Source organism: Harpia harpyja, chromosome 9 (assembly GCF_026419915.1).
Source record: "Harpia harpyja isolate bHarHar1 chromosome 9, bHarHar1 primary haplotype, whole genome shotgun sequence".
Lineage (NCBI taxonomy): Eukaryota > Metazoa > Chordata > Aves > Accipitriformes > Accipitridae > Harpia > Harpia harpyja.
The window spans coordinates 40,910,691-40,925,468 of NC_068948.1; the positions used below are offsets into that span (position 1 = coordinate 40,910,691).

General features: G+C 43.3%; 1 protein-coding gene and 1 long non-coding RNA gene across 2 annotated transcripts in view; one reads left to right on the forward strand and one right to left on the reverse strand.

The window, feature by feature from the left end:
• LOC128145502 (uncharacterized) overlaps positions 1-14,778 on the reverse strand; it is a 188,940-nt gene that overhangs the window by 94,891 nt on the left and 79,271 nt on the right. The gene's annotated exons all lie outside the window — the stretch shown is intronic.
• HIC2 (HIC ZBTB transcriptional repressor 2) overlaps positions 1-14,778 on the forward strand; it is a 74,906-nt gene that overhangs the window by 55,418 nt on the left and 4,710 nt on the right. Inside the window, exon 3 of the mRNA XM_052795690.1 lies at positions 10,434-10,577. The gene's annotated coding sequence lies outside the window, so the exon portion shown is untranslated. The remainder of the gene's footprint in view (positions 1-10,433; positions 10,578-14,778) is intronic.

Genomic DNA, 14,778 nt, shown 5'->3' on the forward strand with positions numbered 1-14,778 from the left:
GTGGGAGAGAAGCTCCTCCTGGTCCGAGTGCTGCTCTGCTCCATCTTCTCATTGCACATGCACCACGCAGTGTCAGAAATAATTCGCAAGAACTTTTTCTTCATTGTTCCTCTGTCTCATCACCATCTTTCACCTATTGCCAGCAGCCTTCCTGGGTCCTGGAGGATGTTTTGGAGTTTGAAGCGCAATCCTCAATTACTACTGTGACCTCTGACACATGGGATTTCACTTTACAGCCAGCTTTGATGAGCGTTCCTGGTCCTTGGCTGTGCTTTGCTGCCTGCTCTGTTGCACTACCCCTGAAGACCATGAGGCTGTAAGGCTGAGCCAGACCAGGGCTGATGCAGGAAGAGGGCAAGACCTAACCTTTTCAGTGGTGGCCCTGACTTGGATGGGCTAAACCAGATCATGATGCCTCATCATCTGCAATGATGGATCTATTTCTCTGTGGTTTGTTTTTTGGATTTTTTTTTGGTGTGTGTGGTTGTTTTTGGGTTTTTTTTCTTCCAGATGGAAAAATAATGGGAAATAATGTACCACTGGCAATGTTAATGCTGGCTTTAAGAAAAAGAAGCATAAAAGCACTGAAGTCTGTTGTAGAGGGCAATGATGCAGAAGTGCTACATCTTATTTTAAAAACCATGCCTGACAGGATTCAGTCCTGCGCTCTAATTCTTCAGGTGTCTATGGGCCCACTGTATGCAAAGATCAAAATGCTCTACTGCGGCCTTTAGAAGAAGAGGTAATAACATGGCACTTCTTCGCTCCCACATGTTGACTGAAGAAGTTGGCACCATGGCACTACCTGCTTGCTGTGTGTGGGCGGGAGCACAGTGCAGGATTAATTTCGGGTTGATTGTGTTGGCAGGGATCTGTCAGCAGAGCTTGCCCAGCTGCATGTGCTACGCTGTAGCTGTTAATCCTTCACTTTTATGAGCACTAACCTAGATCACATATTTTAAAAAAATTAAAAATGCATGTGCTATTAGAGAGAGAGAGATTTGCAAGCAGAAGAGCTCTATACACATGCAGTGTTGACGGCTGGAGACTCCCTTCAAGGAACGCCAGAACACCTTAGCGTGCCAGCTTTGATATCTTGGCATCTGACTGGGAAATGCAAATGCTCAATCTTAATCCACCATTGCCACATGCTGACACGTATCCAAGGGGAACTTCTATGAATGTTGTTGTTATTCCCATATAATTTCAGCTGTTTCTTTGCTTCCCAGCACCACCCCACCATGTGTCCAACTGAGTGCAGTGTCTTCAAGGCCTTTTATCCCAGATCTTTTGGATTTTTCTCTCTCATGGGGAGGCAAAAGGGCATTAGTGTGCAGGTACAGCTGAGGAACAAACCCTGTGTGTGGAGGAGGTGGGGTTGTTTTTATGAGGCTTTTCTCTTTCTAATCCCCCCCCGCAACAAACCCTTCTGCAGATTTTTAGATTCCTCACTAAGTCCTTTAAATAGTATGACAAATTAAAAACCAAAGGAACAGAAATGCTTTTTCATACTTCCAGGAAAATAAAAATTAAGTTAAAGAAAAAAGTGGATTGTAATATCCTTTCTTTCACATGAGAGGGGGTCAGAGTTGGGAGTCCTCTCTGAAGTTCTGGTGTAATTTACATACCTTCTAATAACCATACTTTTGTCTTTTATAATTAAAGTTTTATACAAATAATAATAAAAAATACATATGAAGAAAGCTAGCATGACTAAGAATTTCTACCGTGCCATTCATCCCATTGAAAGACCCAAACTCATTGGTCATTTTTGGGCACCTCTGTAAATTTCAGTACAGTTGTTAGTCCTGCCTGAAGCTTTGCATATCTCTCAGTGACCCAGTCTCTTCTGGGGGGAAGAAGTAAAATTTGCAAGATGGCAAAGCAGAATTTATTTTCTCAGCAATTTCACTACTTGTTATGAATAACTGTCTTTAAAAAACCCCCACAATAATCCCCCTTCCACTACACCTTTTGTTTTGAAACCCACCAAACCTGACACCCATATTTGATTTGTTGGCTCAAGAATAACAGAGAAAATGTGAGCAGTAGACCCTGGCCCAGCACTCTCGATGGCTACTGCTAGAGAAAGAACAAGTTACGCGTAACAGTGCTTTCCTGACCTTTCCTCTGTTTTTCAAAACATGAAAAATTTCATCAGCACTTTTTTTCTGGCTATTGCAAATAACAGAAAGTTGTATGAAAATTAGAACATAATGAAGACAAATTTCAGAGTGGTGTCTGCTGCAGGTCTTGGGTGTGTTTGCTGAATTGCCTCCTGCTTAGAGAGCAGCTGGAAAATCCAACTCCTTTCCCAACATGTCAAAACCAACTTTTTCAAAGGATGCAGTAGCTGTGCCAAAGCACCTTGCCTATTTGTAAGCAGATGCATACTATTGGGACTATCTCTGCCTGGGCCAGGATTCTCACATGCAGCTGGCTGTATTAAATCAATTTGATGAATTACTATATACTTTTTAATTTTTTTACAGGCAGGTCCCTGCTATTTCTTGTCTTCACAAGATTAAACGGGCTTTTTGTCCTGGTTTCAGCTGGGATAGAGTTAACTGTCTTCCTAGTAGCTGGTACAGTGCTATGTTTTGAGTTCAGAGCGAAGAATGTTGATAACACTGATGTTTTCAGTTGTTGCTCAGTAGTGTTTAGACTAATGTCAAGGATTTTTCAGCTTCTCATGCCCAGCCAGTGAGAAAGCTGGAGGGGCACAAGGAGTTGGCACAGGACACAGCCAGGGCACCTGACCCAAACTGGCCAACGGGGTATTCCATACCATGTGACGTCCCATCCAGTACAGAAACGGGGAAGTGGGGGGCAGGGATTCGCCGCTCGGGGGACTGGCTGGGTGTCGGTCGGCGGGTGGTGAGCAATTGCACTGCGTATCATTTGTACATTCCAATCCTTTCATTATTGCTGTTGTCATTTTATTAGTGTTATCATTATCATTATTAGTTTCTTCTTTTCTGTTCTATTAAACCGTTCTTATCTCAACCCACGGGTTTTGCTTCTTTTCCCAATTTTCTCCCCCATCCCACTGGGTGGGGGGGGAGTGAGTGAGCGGCTGCGTGGTGTTTAGTTGCTGGCTGGGGTTAAACCACGACACTTTTACATTACATACCCTGTTATAAGACTTTAATTGCCTGGAATGGGTCTGTGTGTGCAATGGCTGGTCCTGGAAGGGTCTAGGGATTTGGGATTATTGTCAGGCTTCTTACACTGAGATAGCAGAGAAAGAAGGTGCGTGCGTGAAAGCCATGTTAGCATCCATGATGGAGAATACCTTATGGTAAGAAGGATGCCACCTATGCCACTTATTCAGGTTCTTTACAGGAGTTGACTATTGTTTGGTTTTGGATTTTGGGGTGGTTTTCCTGCTGTTAAAACATTCTTTGAGTGAGGTGCCTGACAAGAAAATGCCTGGAGAATGGAATAGATTAACCCTAGATGGACAGACTTCATGGGTCATCAAGAATATCCCTAAGGCTGATGAGGCATATCTCTTCTCAAGTTCATGAGCCTCGGGATGTGCATGTTTTGGAGCACCTGCACTGTGCCATGACAATGCTACAATTTATTCAGCCCTTCTCTGTGACAGAGCTGCATGTGGGTGAATAATGTGCAGCCAAGGGCCAGGGACTGAAAGCAGCTAGATACTAGACACAGGTGTTTGGGAATGCACAATCCCAAGAAAGAGGTGTTAGTCCAAATGTATCCTCACTAAACATACATTTTGAATCCTATGGGAGTCTCTTGATGCTGTTATATTAGTGGGCTCTGCTGGAAATGGTAAGGATATAAGAATTTTATTTTTTCCTTCCAGTCCAAGGTGTAGTATCAATGTTTGTTGTGGCTGTTAGCAGTAGTTTGTACATGTATTAGTCCTTTGGCCAGATTCTGATCTTATTTTTGTAGCTATAAAACTGCTCAGTTGTTTCATCTGTGTAACGGAGGTTTCAGTCTCTCTGGCTGTTTTGGGTTTTCTGTTTTGATTCTGTTTGGGTTTTTGTTTTTTCATTAACCGCTTTCCTTGCTGAGAGGGGAAAGCTCTATGGGAAGTGACCCAGCAAACTTTTAAAATAGCCTTTTAGTGTGGTTTTTTGTTTTGTTTTGTTTTTTAACTCTTGCTCAAGCTTTTAAGTATGTGAATTGTCTCTGTGAATTCTCATCGGAGTGTCTATGAAACCTGCCAGCCAAGCCTAAATCTTGCAGGAGGTGTGGCCACATTTGTGTTCTCAGAGCTCTCTGGCACAGACACCTGGTACACCTGTGTCTCCTGCTAGTTTCAGTACTGTCACAACTTCACCCCTCATGCCTGTTTCTCTAGTACCTCCTGTTTTTCCCAAGGTTATCTTCTGTAAATAGAATCTGCTCCAGCTTTTCACTCCCCCACACCCATCTTAAGGAGAATAATTACCAATGAGGTGGTTTTAATAGGGCTGAAAGAAGGAGGGTGATCCATTCTGCTGTGCTCTTTGAGGCTTTTTTCTGACAGGAAATAAATGCACAAATTGCTTAGCAATTTCCTTAGGTGACAAATGTAAAGTGAGTAGCTTTTGAAATACTTAAGCTTGAGTATTTAAACATTTGATAAACTATAGATTATCTGAAGAATAAAATTGTAATTGTTTTGGCACCCACAGAATTCCATGCAAAGGTCTCACTCTGAGTATAAAATATAGTCATTTCCTTAATTGTTGTTAGACTGGTGGAGGTAACTGTGGTATCTAGTGTTCACCTGTCCAGAAACCAAACCATGCTCAACCCAGGCTAGCAGAGATGCTTTGGATGATGCAGCTATCTGTCCGCACATGATACAGCAGCCAGAAGACACAAACATTTAGAGCATTCATAAACCATAAAAATTTCTCTAAAATGAAAAAAATAACTAAATGAAAGCATGTAAGAGTTTGAGGTGATGATGCTGACTTTACTGTCCTTTAAACTACGCTTGCAGCAGCCCAGAGCTTAATGCCGTGTAAATGAAGAGAAATGAAAGACAAGCTGTCTCTATAGGCTACATGATGCAACTGGTGAGCAATTGCTCAGATAGCAGGATGCTCTGTGTGTGATAAGTGCCTACAGATAGAAATGCTATGTAAAGGAATCATTGCTGGCACACTGATACATGCTGGCAAATTAGACTGTATTTGGTGGAATGATAAGAATCTACTACAGCTCTTTAAAATCAATCTTGTTGTGATCACCTCATGATAAAACATTAATTTCTCCAGTGTAAATAAAAGTGTAGCACATTTCCCAAATAATCTCTTAAAGTAAAAACAGATTGGTGCATAAGAGTTAACCAAGTTGGAACCACCAGTCAAACTACAGTATTACCACCCAGAGCTCACAATGAAATGGGAATGGCGGTACTTTTTCCCGTTTTACAGCCACTTCTTTGCTCAACTTTGACAATTATTTATTACCACTAATATTGTGCTTTGTAAACTTATACTGTGCTTTATGAAGTAAGACATGTTTCCTATTTTAAAGATCTTATAATCTTGTGGGCTGATAAGGGGTGTGGATTATCCCTTGGATGTTCATAAATAGCATTAGCACTAAGAGTTTTATTAGTGCTGGGTCCTTTCAAGCCTGTGGCTCTTTCGTTTTCTTAACAACACTTTCCTAGTCAAGTGCTGAAATAAGGATTTTGACACCTTGATCTTCCAGGCTGGAACAGTGTGGGCATTCTTTTGTTCTGCTTGTAGTGAAAGAGCAAAACCCAGGCGGAGTCCCAGTGCAGTGACTGTTGCTCTGCATGGGTTTAATCCACTGCCTTTGCTTGCCTCTCTCTCTGAGACTACAAATCTGGAGTTTGGGTGATGGCAGCAGAGAGCAAGCCTGGGAGGTTTGTGTGTGTGTGCGTGCACGCGCGTGTTTTAAATAAACAAACAATGGAACAGCAACTTCAACAAATTGTGAGTGGTGCTAATTTGTTATAATGCTGTCTTGCCTTCTGGCAGTGTTGATTTAGGAGAAGCTGAGTAGACTGGAACGGATGCGGGGAGCCTCTGGTTCTTTTGCTCTGGGGTGTGTATATGGTTCAGTATAAAATGCTTCTAGGGGTCCTGTCCTGAGGAGCTTTCAGATTACAGGGTAAAGCACATGCACAGACTGCCAATCCCCTTTTCAAAACCAAATCTTGGGCAAAAGTGCCTTCCCCTCTGCCTTGCTCTTCCCCTTCCACTTTTTTTAAATGGAGAGATGTTTTAAGTCTTGATTCATGACAAGAGCCTATAATTTGTGTGTTTTGAGGACTGCCAGAAAATCCTTGACCTTGACAAGAATAGTGTATAGGGAAGGAAAGAAGGAAGATCCTGTGCTTTGGATTGTAGCGAAGTTTTCAACACCCTGTGACCTTGCTGGGCTGCCTTTTATAACACACCTGGGGCTGTAATCCCAAGAGCTGAGAAACTGTCTCACAGAGAAGGCTGGCCAAATGTGCATGAGATATCTGCAGCCCTGGACCACTGTTGTGCAGTGCTGCAGGATAAGGATGGCAGGATGGGAGCCTTGCTGTGAAAAGGTGGATTTTGGAAGCATATGTAGAGTGACCTTGCAGCCTGTGAGCTGAGTTTAAAGAAAGTCTGAAGTCTCAGGTGAAGACAGGGGAATAAAACAGTCAAAATGAGAAGTAGTCGTTGAAGAGAGGCAGCCAAGGAAATGAAGAATTTTGAAAATCAGTAAACCCTGCTTTCCCCATAGGTTATCTTCAGCTTGGACAGATTTGGATGCAATGCAGACAATTTGCAAAACTTTGAGTCTGTTAGGCCTTCTGCTTTTACAAGCAACAGTGGCTTTCTGGCATCCTCTCATTTGCCAGGCTCAGAGTTGCACAAACACTTTCTGGTGGTTGCAAAGAACCAAATATATGAGGGTTCAGGGTGATCAGTTAAGCATCTGATTTGGAGGGGTGTTTGGCAGGCAGTACAGTCTGGATACTGCCAGGACCAACTCTTAAACAGTGGTTTGCTTGAAGACTTCACTGAAGTGAGGCTTAGAGACAAAGGTTTCTCTGGGAAGTACAGGGCTGAGTACATGGTCAGATTTTGGAAAAAAAAAAAAAGAAAAAAAAAGGTGGATAAAGTGCAAAAGGTGCTGTATTTAAGGCATTGTTTATTTATGTTAAGGAGAACTGTTACTGCTGCATCTGTAGGTATGGATAAGGGAATGAGAGTTGGGTTTGTAGAGTAGAAGAAAATGAGACAGCAAAGTTTGTTTCTGTGCGCACTGGTATCTGGCATGTGGTGAGAGAGATGACATTTTGGTCAAAGGCTGTTACTACCCGTGCCCTTCCTGCACCCCTCAGCATGGAGCTCAATGTTAACTATTACAAGTTCATGGTATTAGCAGTACTCTGTATGCAGATGCTCCTGTGCAGACTGCTTCTCTCTGCAGAAAAGTTTGCTGAGTCCACACAAGAAATAAAAATAAGCAGGCCAATTGGGAGGCTCTTTATCAAACCTTCTCCCATTTCTCCCAGTACTCTGAGGCCCTGTTTGCTCTAACAAACCCTGTAACTAAGGGGTCTGAGTCACAGTCCCTAGTGGATTTAACACTCCCAGCTGTCTGCCTCATCCCTGTCCTGGAGATCCCTCCCCAGTTGCAGGGACAATTGAAAGGGCCATGCATTTGCTCCAGTATTGCTGTATTTCACAACCTGGCTATCAGCTTGTACCTGTGGTGACTCAGAGCCCTAAAGCAGTGCTGCAACTCGGAGGGTGCTGTAAGACAGTCTCGATTGGAAAAGGGTCATGATGTTCCTTCTTCTCCACTGTGCTGTGTGCTTTTGCCCTCTCGCCCCCACAGAAATGCTCAGCAATGAAGCTGCCACCCTGTGCACCCCCCGCCAACTGTGGCCTACCATACTGAAGGACAGGGCCCAGGCTGTTAGGACCAGAAGCATCTTCTCACTCTATGTAATTCATAGGGTTGTTGATTCTGCCTAACACTCTCTAGGATTAGTTGGGACGTAGCAACAATCCTTTAGTCATGTCCTAAATTCTTGCATTGTAAAGGGAGAATTCTGTACATCAAGGCTCAAAGGCAGCTGGGAAACAGAGGAATTTTGAATACCAAAGGGGCCTTAACTGGTGGATGGGTAGAGGGTATCCTTCCTCTGCAATAAGGAGTCGTTAGATTAGCATAAGGCATCAGAGCTGCCTTTACTACTTGCAACGCAGGTACAGTTGGAACTGAGCTTGCTCAGTTGTTGTAGGGCTGCAGAAGAGCCCAGCATCTATTGCTGCTCACTAGCTTCCGAGGCTTTATTTGTTTTGTGCCACTGCTGTGTTCCTGAGATCAACTGTGCTCTGCAGATATGCAGGAATTTTTAGTGCCTGGCTCTGCTTGACAAGATCTGCAAGGACCATGCCTCTCCTCTTCTCCTCCCACTAAAGGATTTGGGTAGTCTTAGGTTCCTTCATGTCAGCAGTGAAAATAAATGTATAATATACAAGGGCTCTGTTTAGGAATTGGCAGGAAGCTTCATTTCTGACTGCAGTGTGTTCTAACAGTAGGAAACACCTTTGGTTTAGGCAGTTCTCTGCTAATCTCTGCCCTAGAGGGGAAATACAACTAGGGAGAAGAGCTTCTTGCTTCACAGTAGCAAGAAACAAATTGCTGTAATCTGGCTGTAAATCTGCATTTGAGCTGCTGTCCAAGAAATACCTTTATGCAGCATTCAGCCTCTCTTAAGCTGAGTATTGCTGGTATTGCAGAGTGTTTTGCAGAGTCCTGATGCTGGCAGATGCAGCCTGTAGTATGTTGCTTGTATGCAGTCTAGAGTGTGTGATCTCTTGGAGACGGGGGAGCTCCAGATCCCTGGGGCTCTGGCCCATTATGCTTAAAGCTGCACGCTATTTAAATGTGGGTTGGCCCGTTCATGCTGGCAGTGGTCCGTTCAGACTAGTTCAGCAAATGCTCTTGGCTCAGCATAGCCCAGGTCAGTAAGCAAACACTCGCTTACATTCCACTTCTTCATTGTATTGACAAGATTTTAAAATCTTCAGTCTATAGCAGTCAAAACAGGGTGACCTGAATACAAAGGACCTATTAGTTTAGTGTGATTTAGTTACAGAATTGTAGGGGAAAGAATGCAGGTGGGAATGATGGGAACACTGACCTGGGCCTGAGCCCAGCACATGTCCGGGAAGAACGAACTATCTCCTTACATTCAATGTCCTTTTCACAAAGACATTTCCTATTTCCCAGACCTGTGTCCTCCTTTATGTTCTCTCTCATCCAACTACATTCATTACTGTAAGTCTTCTTCATTTGGCCTTTTATCTTTTAAGGTTGAAATGATAATCAATATTCTTCTAACTTTTTAAATGTAAGAATTCTATCTCCAGCAGCACAGCTGGAGACATGCACCCATCAATGTGACAAGAGCTATGCAAAGTTTCACTTTGCCATGAAGGTCTAAACCCCTATTTTAAATCCCTGCGAGGCTGCATGTTTATTTCTGTTCTGGTTTTTCATGGGTTTTTTGGTTTGGGTTTTTTTTTCACTGGGGCGGCATCACCACTTGTAGAGAGGGACCTGTGTTTAGCATCTACCCTGAGACTATCCTCCTTGATAATCCTGCCAGAGCTGATTACAGGAACTCTGGGTGAAGGAGGATACACACTGAGAGGATACCCTAGGCTTGACAAGCTGAGTGTATCTGTGGGATGTGCCTTTCCCTGACATGGAAAAGATGTTGCTGCTTTTTCCTTTGGGTAAGGAAGGGTGGAATTATAGATCTTAAGTTTTGTGACTCTCGTACCAGCTGCAGTTCACCATGAATCAACTTGATCTCCAGTCTCCAAGAATGTAGATTAAATTATCAGTGAAGCATCATTCTAAATAGGAGAGGGTACACAGTATTTTCTTTTCCCATCTTGTACCACAGACGTAACAAAAGCCAAAGGATCCAGCCTAGTCTCAATGCCATAACACCTCTAGAAGAGCAGGGTTTCAAAGGCTTGGGAAGGGGGACAGGGAAATGGGAACAACACAGAGGATCAGCATCGAAGTGTTCCTTCCATTGCCTGTACCGCGTGGGGAACCAGACCATGAAGCTCTGGCACCAGGCTTTTCTCATTGTAGAGGCATTTCTAAATGGTGATACTTAGTTGCCTGAATTTCTGGGCAGAAGGAAGCTGGTGCAGACATCTGGGATCTGCTGTTCTTGGATATATATGGACTGGTCCCCTTTAGGCTCAGTGCTGTTGGGAGTCCTGAGTGGAGGTGGCCAGAGAGAGTCATCAAGAAACTTGCAGAGGCCTTCTCCTCTGTTTCCATCGCAGTTCAGCAGTTCTGGGGAGATGGGTGGAGGGGAGGTTGTTCTAGTAGTTACATATTTAAGGCAGGTGGCCGTTTTAAAATGTACATTTCAATTTTGATTGCAGTTTTTTAATTGCATTTAACAGCGTCCCTGCTGGTTCTCCATTCTGCATCCGTGCAGCCACGTTCTATTGATGGCCTGTTGTGATTTCAATGGAACATCATGGGATGTACCTGGCACGTCGGGCAGCACTGGATGGAGGTGCCTTTAGCCCAATGTACCTGGCATGGTAAGCGGCAACCAAGTGGTTAATCTGCATTCTACTGCTCATAGCCTCAGCTTGTATAGCAAGGTGTTCCTGCTTGCACTGACTGGAAATCACTTTGCTCTCCTGATGTTAGTGCTTTCATGCACACGGGGCCCCTATCCTTTTCACCCATGGAGATTCCCCTTCGCTGGGCAGTTTACCGTGCAGTAGAGAAGAGCCTAGCCGTGTCAGGCTCTCCTTGTTTTCTAGAACAGGAAAGAGAAGGGACTGGGAAATCATCTGACTCTTTTTCTTCTCTCCTTTTTGGGCCAGGAGCTGGTAGCAGTTGAGCATGTATTGCCCACGTACCTAATGTCCAAACGTTGCCGCACAGAGGTACCAAACAGGTGCTTGTGTCCATAAGCAAAGCTATACTGTTTCTGTGGGAGTCCTGCAAGAGCTGCTTCAGAGAGCCAGGAGGGCAGTTCTGCCTGGCACTAATTGGAATGTAACAAACTCAACAAGGGCCACTAAGTTTGCTGATGTGGTATCCTCTGCGAAATGATCCTCCATTCTCCTTCTCCTTTCCATGTCCACACCTGCAACACCAGCTGCACATCCTGCTCTGTCCTGCATGTCGCTTTCTCTCCCTTCCCCAGCTCTGCAGACCTCTCCCCAAGTAACTTGACACTTTGGTCTTACCTATTTTGAAGTGAGAGATATTCCTGTGAGAAAAACAAGGGTGCTGCATCCTGTTTTCTGCCTAAGCCCACCTCACAGAGCTTTTGCTGCTCCACTGCCAATGATGAAAATGCATGTTCTTGCCTCTGCTTCTGCATTCTGCTGTCTGCCTGCTCACAGGGGCTGGGGATAGGGAACCATTTGGGCTAACACAGTTCCTGCATTCCTCCTTATGCCTCTGCTGCTCTGGAATGTGAATACCTTTACAAGGCATCGGCTAATGACCTGCCAACTGCAGCTCCTGGGGGGAAGGTTAGTGGCCATGAAAGCCCACTTCACTGATACCTCAGGAGAGTCCTGGAAATAGGTTCTGTTGGGATGTGGGGAAGAGGAAGATCAGATGAGCCAGTGAGCAACAAGAAAGCCCTCTTCCCAGTGGGGTCTTCAAGTGCTCTAAAAAAGTTAGTTCATCTGAAACTGAAGGGTGCAGAAGTCATCTGTTTCAGTTTCACCCAGATCCAGTAGCAACTGGACACAGCATTTTCAATGTCAGAAGTAAATTGGTGGGAAAGAGCAATGTAGGAAACAATTGATTTAATTTTGTCTTGTTCTTCTCCATGCTCACTGCTGCAGTGCCTGCTCAGTGCAGCACAACTGCTTGGGAAGATGGAGAAATAAGTAAGCAGGCCACTATCTTTTCCTAAGTATATTATAACATGCACAGTAGGCTAACGCTTTAAGAGCATCTAATTTGATACATCACCTCTAATCTGTTTGTTGGTTTTTATCTGCAGTACTGTTAGTTCACTGTTCAGGTGCTCGGTGTCTAGCCTTCTCATCCATCCACAAATCCTCTACGTGAAATGAGTGATTCCTTAGATCTGTTTTTGATTGATTCTTTGCTTCACTGGTGTTGCTTCTTAAAAGGTAAACAATATTCATATGCTGCAATCTATAACTCAGAGATGAAATCAAATATCATCTCCTGCCAGAGGTTGCTAAGATAACACATTTAGCATTCATTCAGCAATTACTTTCAGGAAGAGATTTAGTGATATGAAAGAGAATCAAATCTGTAGTGAATATGTAGATTTTATACTATTTAAAGGGGTGAAGGGATTCCTCTCTTCCTGTACTTTGGCAATCTAATTTTCTGTGACATCCAGAGTCTTTGTGGAAATTGAGAGAAAATTAAGTTTTTCCTGCTTTGTAGTGAGAGTAGCACAGCTCCTGGAGCAGTCTGTGTGTTCTGCACAATCTTCATGCCCATGGGATCACAGTGTGCCCCAGGCTGGGCACAGCAGCTCGCAGTTACCCAGCTCCTTGGGCAATACTGCTTATGAAGACACTATTGGCTCTTAGCTTGCGAAGCTTTGTTTGATGTGTGGCATCTGCTTGCAGCATTACTGTATTCTGTGATTTGTGCCCTGTATTTTTCATGTCTTTGCATGTGCTGTGTCTCAGTGTCATGGATATGGTGGAGATAGTGGAGAGCCTCAGCCTTGTTTCCTTCCCTACTTGCACATGAACATTTGAGCAGGTTCATTGCTCTGAAAACTTTGTCTTGAATGACTAGGAAGCAACCTGAATCTGAAAAAAGACCATCTCTAATGTCCAAAGTCTTCTGTGATCCTGTTTTAAATGCAAAGGAGTGAAATTTTGCACATCAAATTCCATGATAAAAGACCGTAGCCCCAGTGAGACATCTACATATTCTTGAGGGGTTTGGTTTTTTTACTAGAAATGCATCTGAGCCTTTTCTGAGCCAGGGCTCCTCTGAACTGGGAGTACATTTTTTTATCATTTTGCAGAAAACAGAAAAGGAAGGGTTCTTAAAAATGATACTGAGATACAAGAAATATAAACCACTGTGATTTTTCAGGGCTTTTGGGGGCTTTTATTGTCATAAGTGGTGGTGGTGGTGTTATCCAAATGTTCAGGGTTTGTTAAGAGCCAGTCTCTGCAAACTAATGGATAGCAAGGCCTTTGTAAGGCTGCACCTGCCATTTGTTTGGGAAGATCTGCTAACTTTTATACCGGACTTAACCTCGTAGCTGTCTTTGGTCCCACGCTTTCAGCTAGAAGTGAGATCTTAGGAATGCCATAGATTAAGGAATAATGCCTGCTTCTCTTTTGCTAACAAGTTTTCCAACGCACCCCTCTTCCCCCACCTCTGAAACGCATCATTGCTAAAGAAGGGTTTGTAACTGGTCAGCTCTGGAAAATATCCAGAATGGATTTATTTTTGTTCAGGACTGCACAAGATACACAAGCCAGGTTGATGCTATAAAGCTTTTGTCAACAAAGGTATGTCAGTCAAAACTGTGTTCTCTGACCCATGTTGCTGTCCTGGTAAAAGCCCTCGGTGGGCAATTCTGGCAAAATTTTAAACATGGGGCTCTAAACTTGGCTGAAGGTTTTGCTGCCTTGTTCCATTACATTCATTTTGTTGGGGTTGCTAAATCCAGTTTAGACTTCAGCTAACAAATTCAGATTTGATAGGCAGTGTTATAGTGCTTAAACCTGACCACTGCTTTTAAAATCTACTAAAGGTAAAAATCTACCTCATACTTATGCCCTACTGAACATGAATACTTCTGTAAAATTTGACATGTGAGATAAATAGAGGTTATTTAAATAACTTGTACTATGCTAATTTTTACGCTGCAGAATATACTGAGGTTTAATAATAACATTATCTTCCTCATGAAGGTCAGTAAAAAGCAGAACTATAATTCTACCCCTGTTTCCAGGGCTTTCCCTGCAGGCTCATTACCTGGTTTCAGTATTATTTAAGGCAGAAAGAAAAAAAAAGAGGTAAAAACTTAAAAATATTTCCCATTAGTAGTTGCAGCAAGCCTTGACTCTTTGCAAAGGCTTAGACAAACATGTATACAAAGATTTCTAGACCTCTGCTTCAAGTGCCACATGAATGGGAAATAAGCTCGCTTTTACTTCTTTTTTTTTTTTTTTAATTAGTCTGTTTAGGCAAAAAACATTGGCTGTGCTGTTTCCTTTCCTTTCCCATATTTGTCCTTTATGGAACACTTAAACACCTTTTCGAGGGATTTTGTGTATTACATGCTTGGAAAAGCATCATTATGTTTGTAGTGAAAATAGGGTAGTAGCAGGCTGTCTCTTGCTATTCTTGAGCAGGATGCATTTATACACATAGATGCTGTGTTATGTTGCAAGCCATGTTTTTGTCCTTCCCTATCAATATATCTCGGTGACCCAGAAGTAAGTGCTTTTACTGGCCTGGCTAGATAAAAGTGGGTATTTGGTGCCTCTGTGCTGTTGCTTCTTCCCCTTAATCAGCAATTCTGGAAGCAAGCCACTAGAACCAGACACATTGCCTGCGTGCTGCAACTCTGATGTAACTAATTACAGCAAAACTTGTTTTTAAAGTGCTCAACACTGTTCAGTGGTGGTAATCCCTGTCTCTATCATGTTTTTGTGATGCTGCAGGCTGAGCTTCTATGACAGAAACACTATAAATGGAGAAGAAATAACTGGCTAGCACCATGGCAAGCCTGTCTTTCCTCCTTTTGGCTGCCACCCT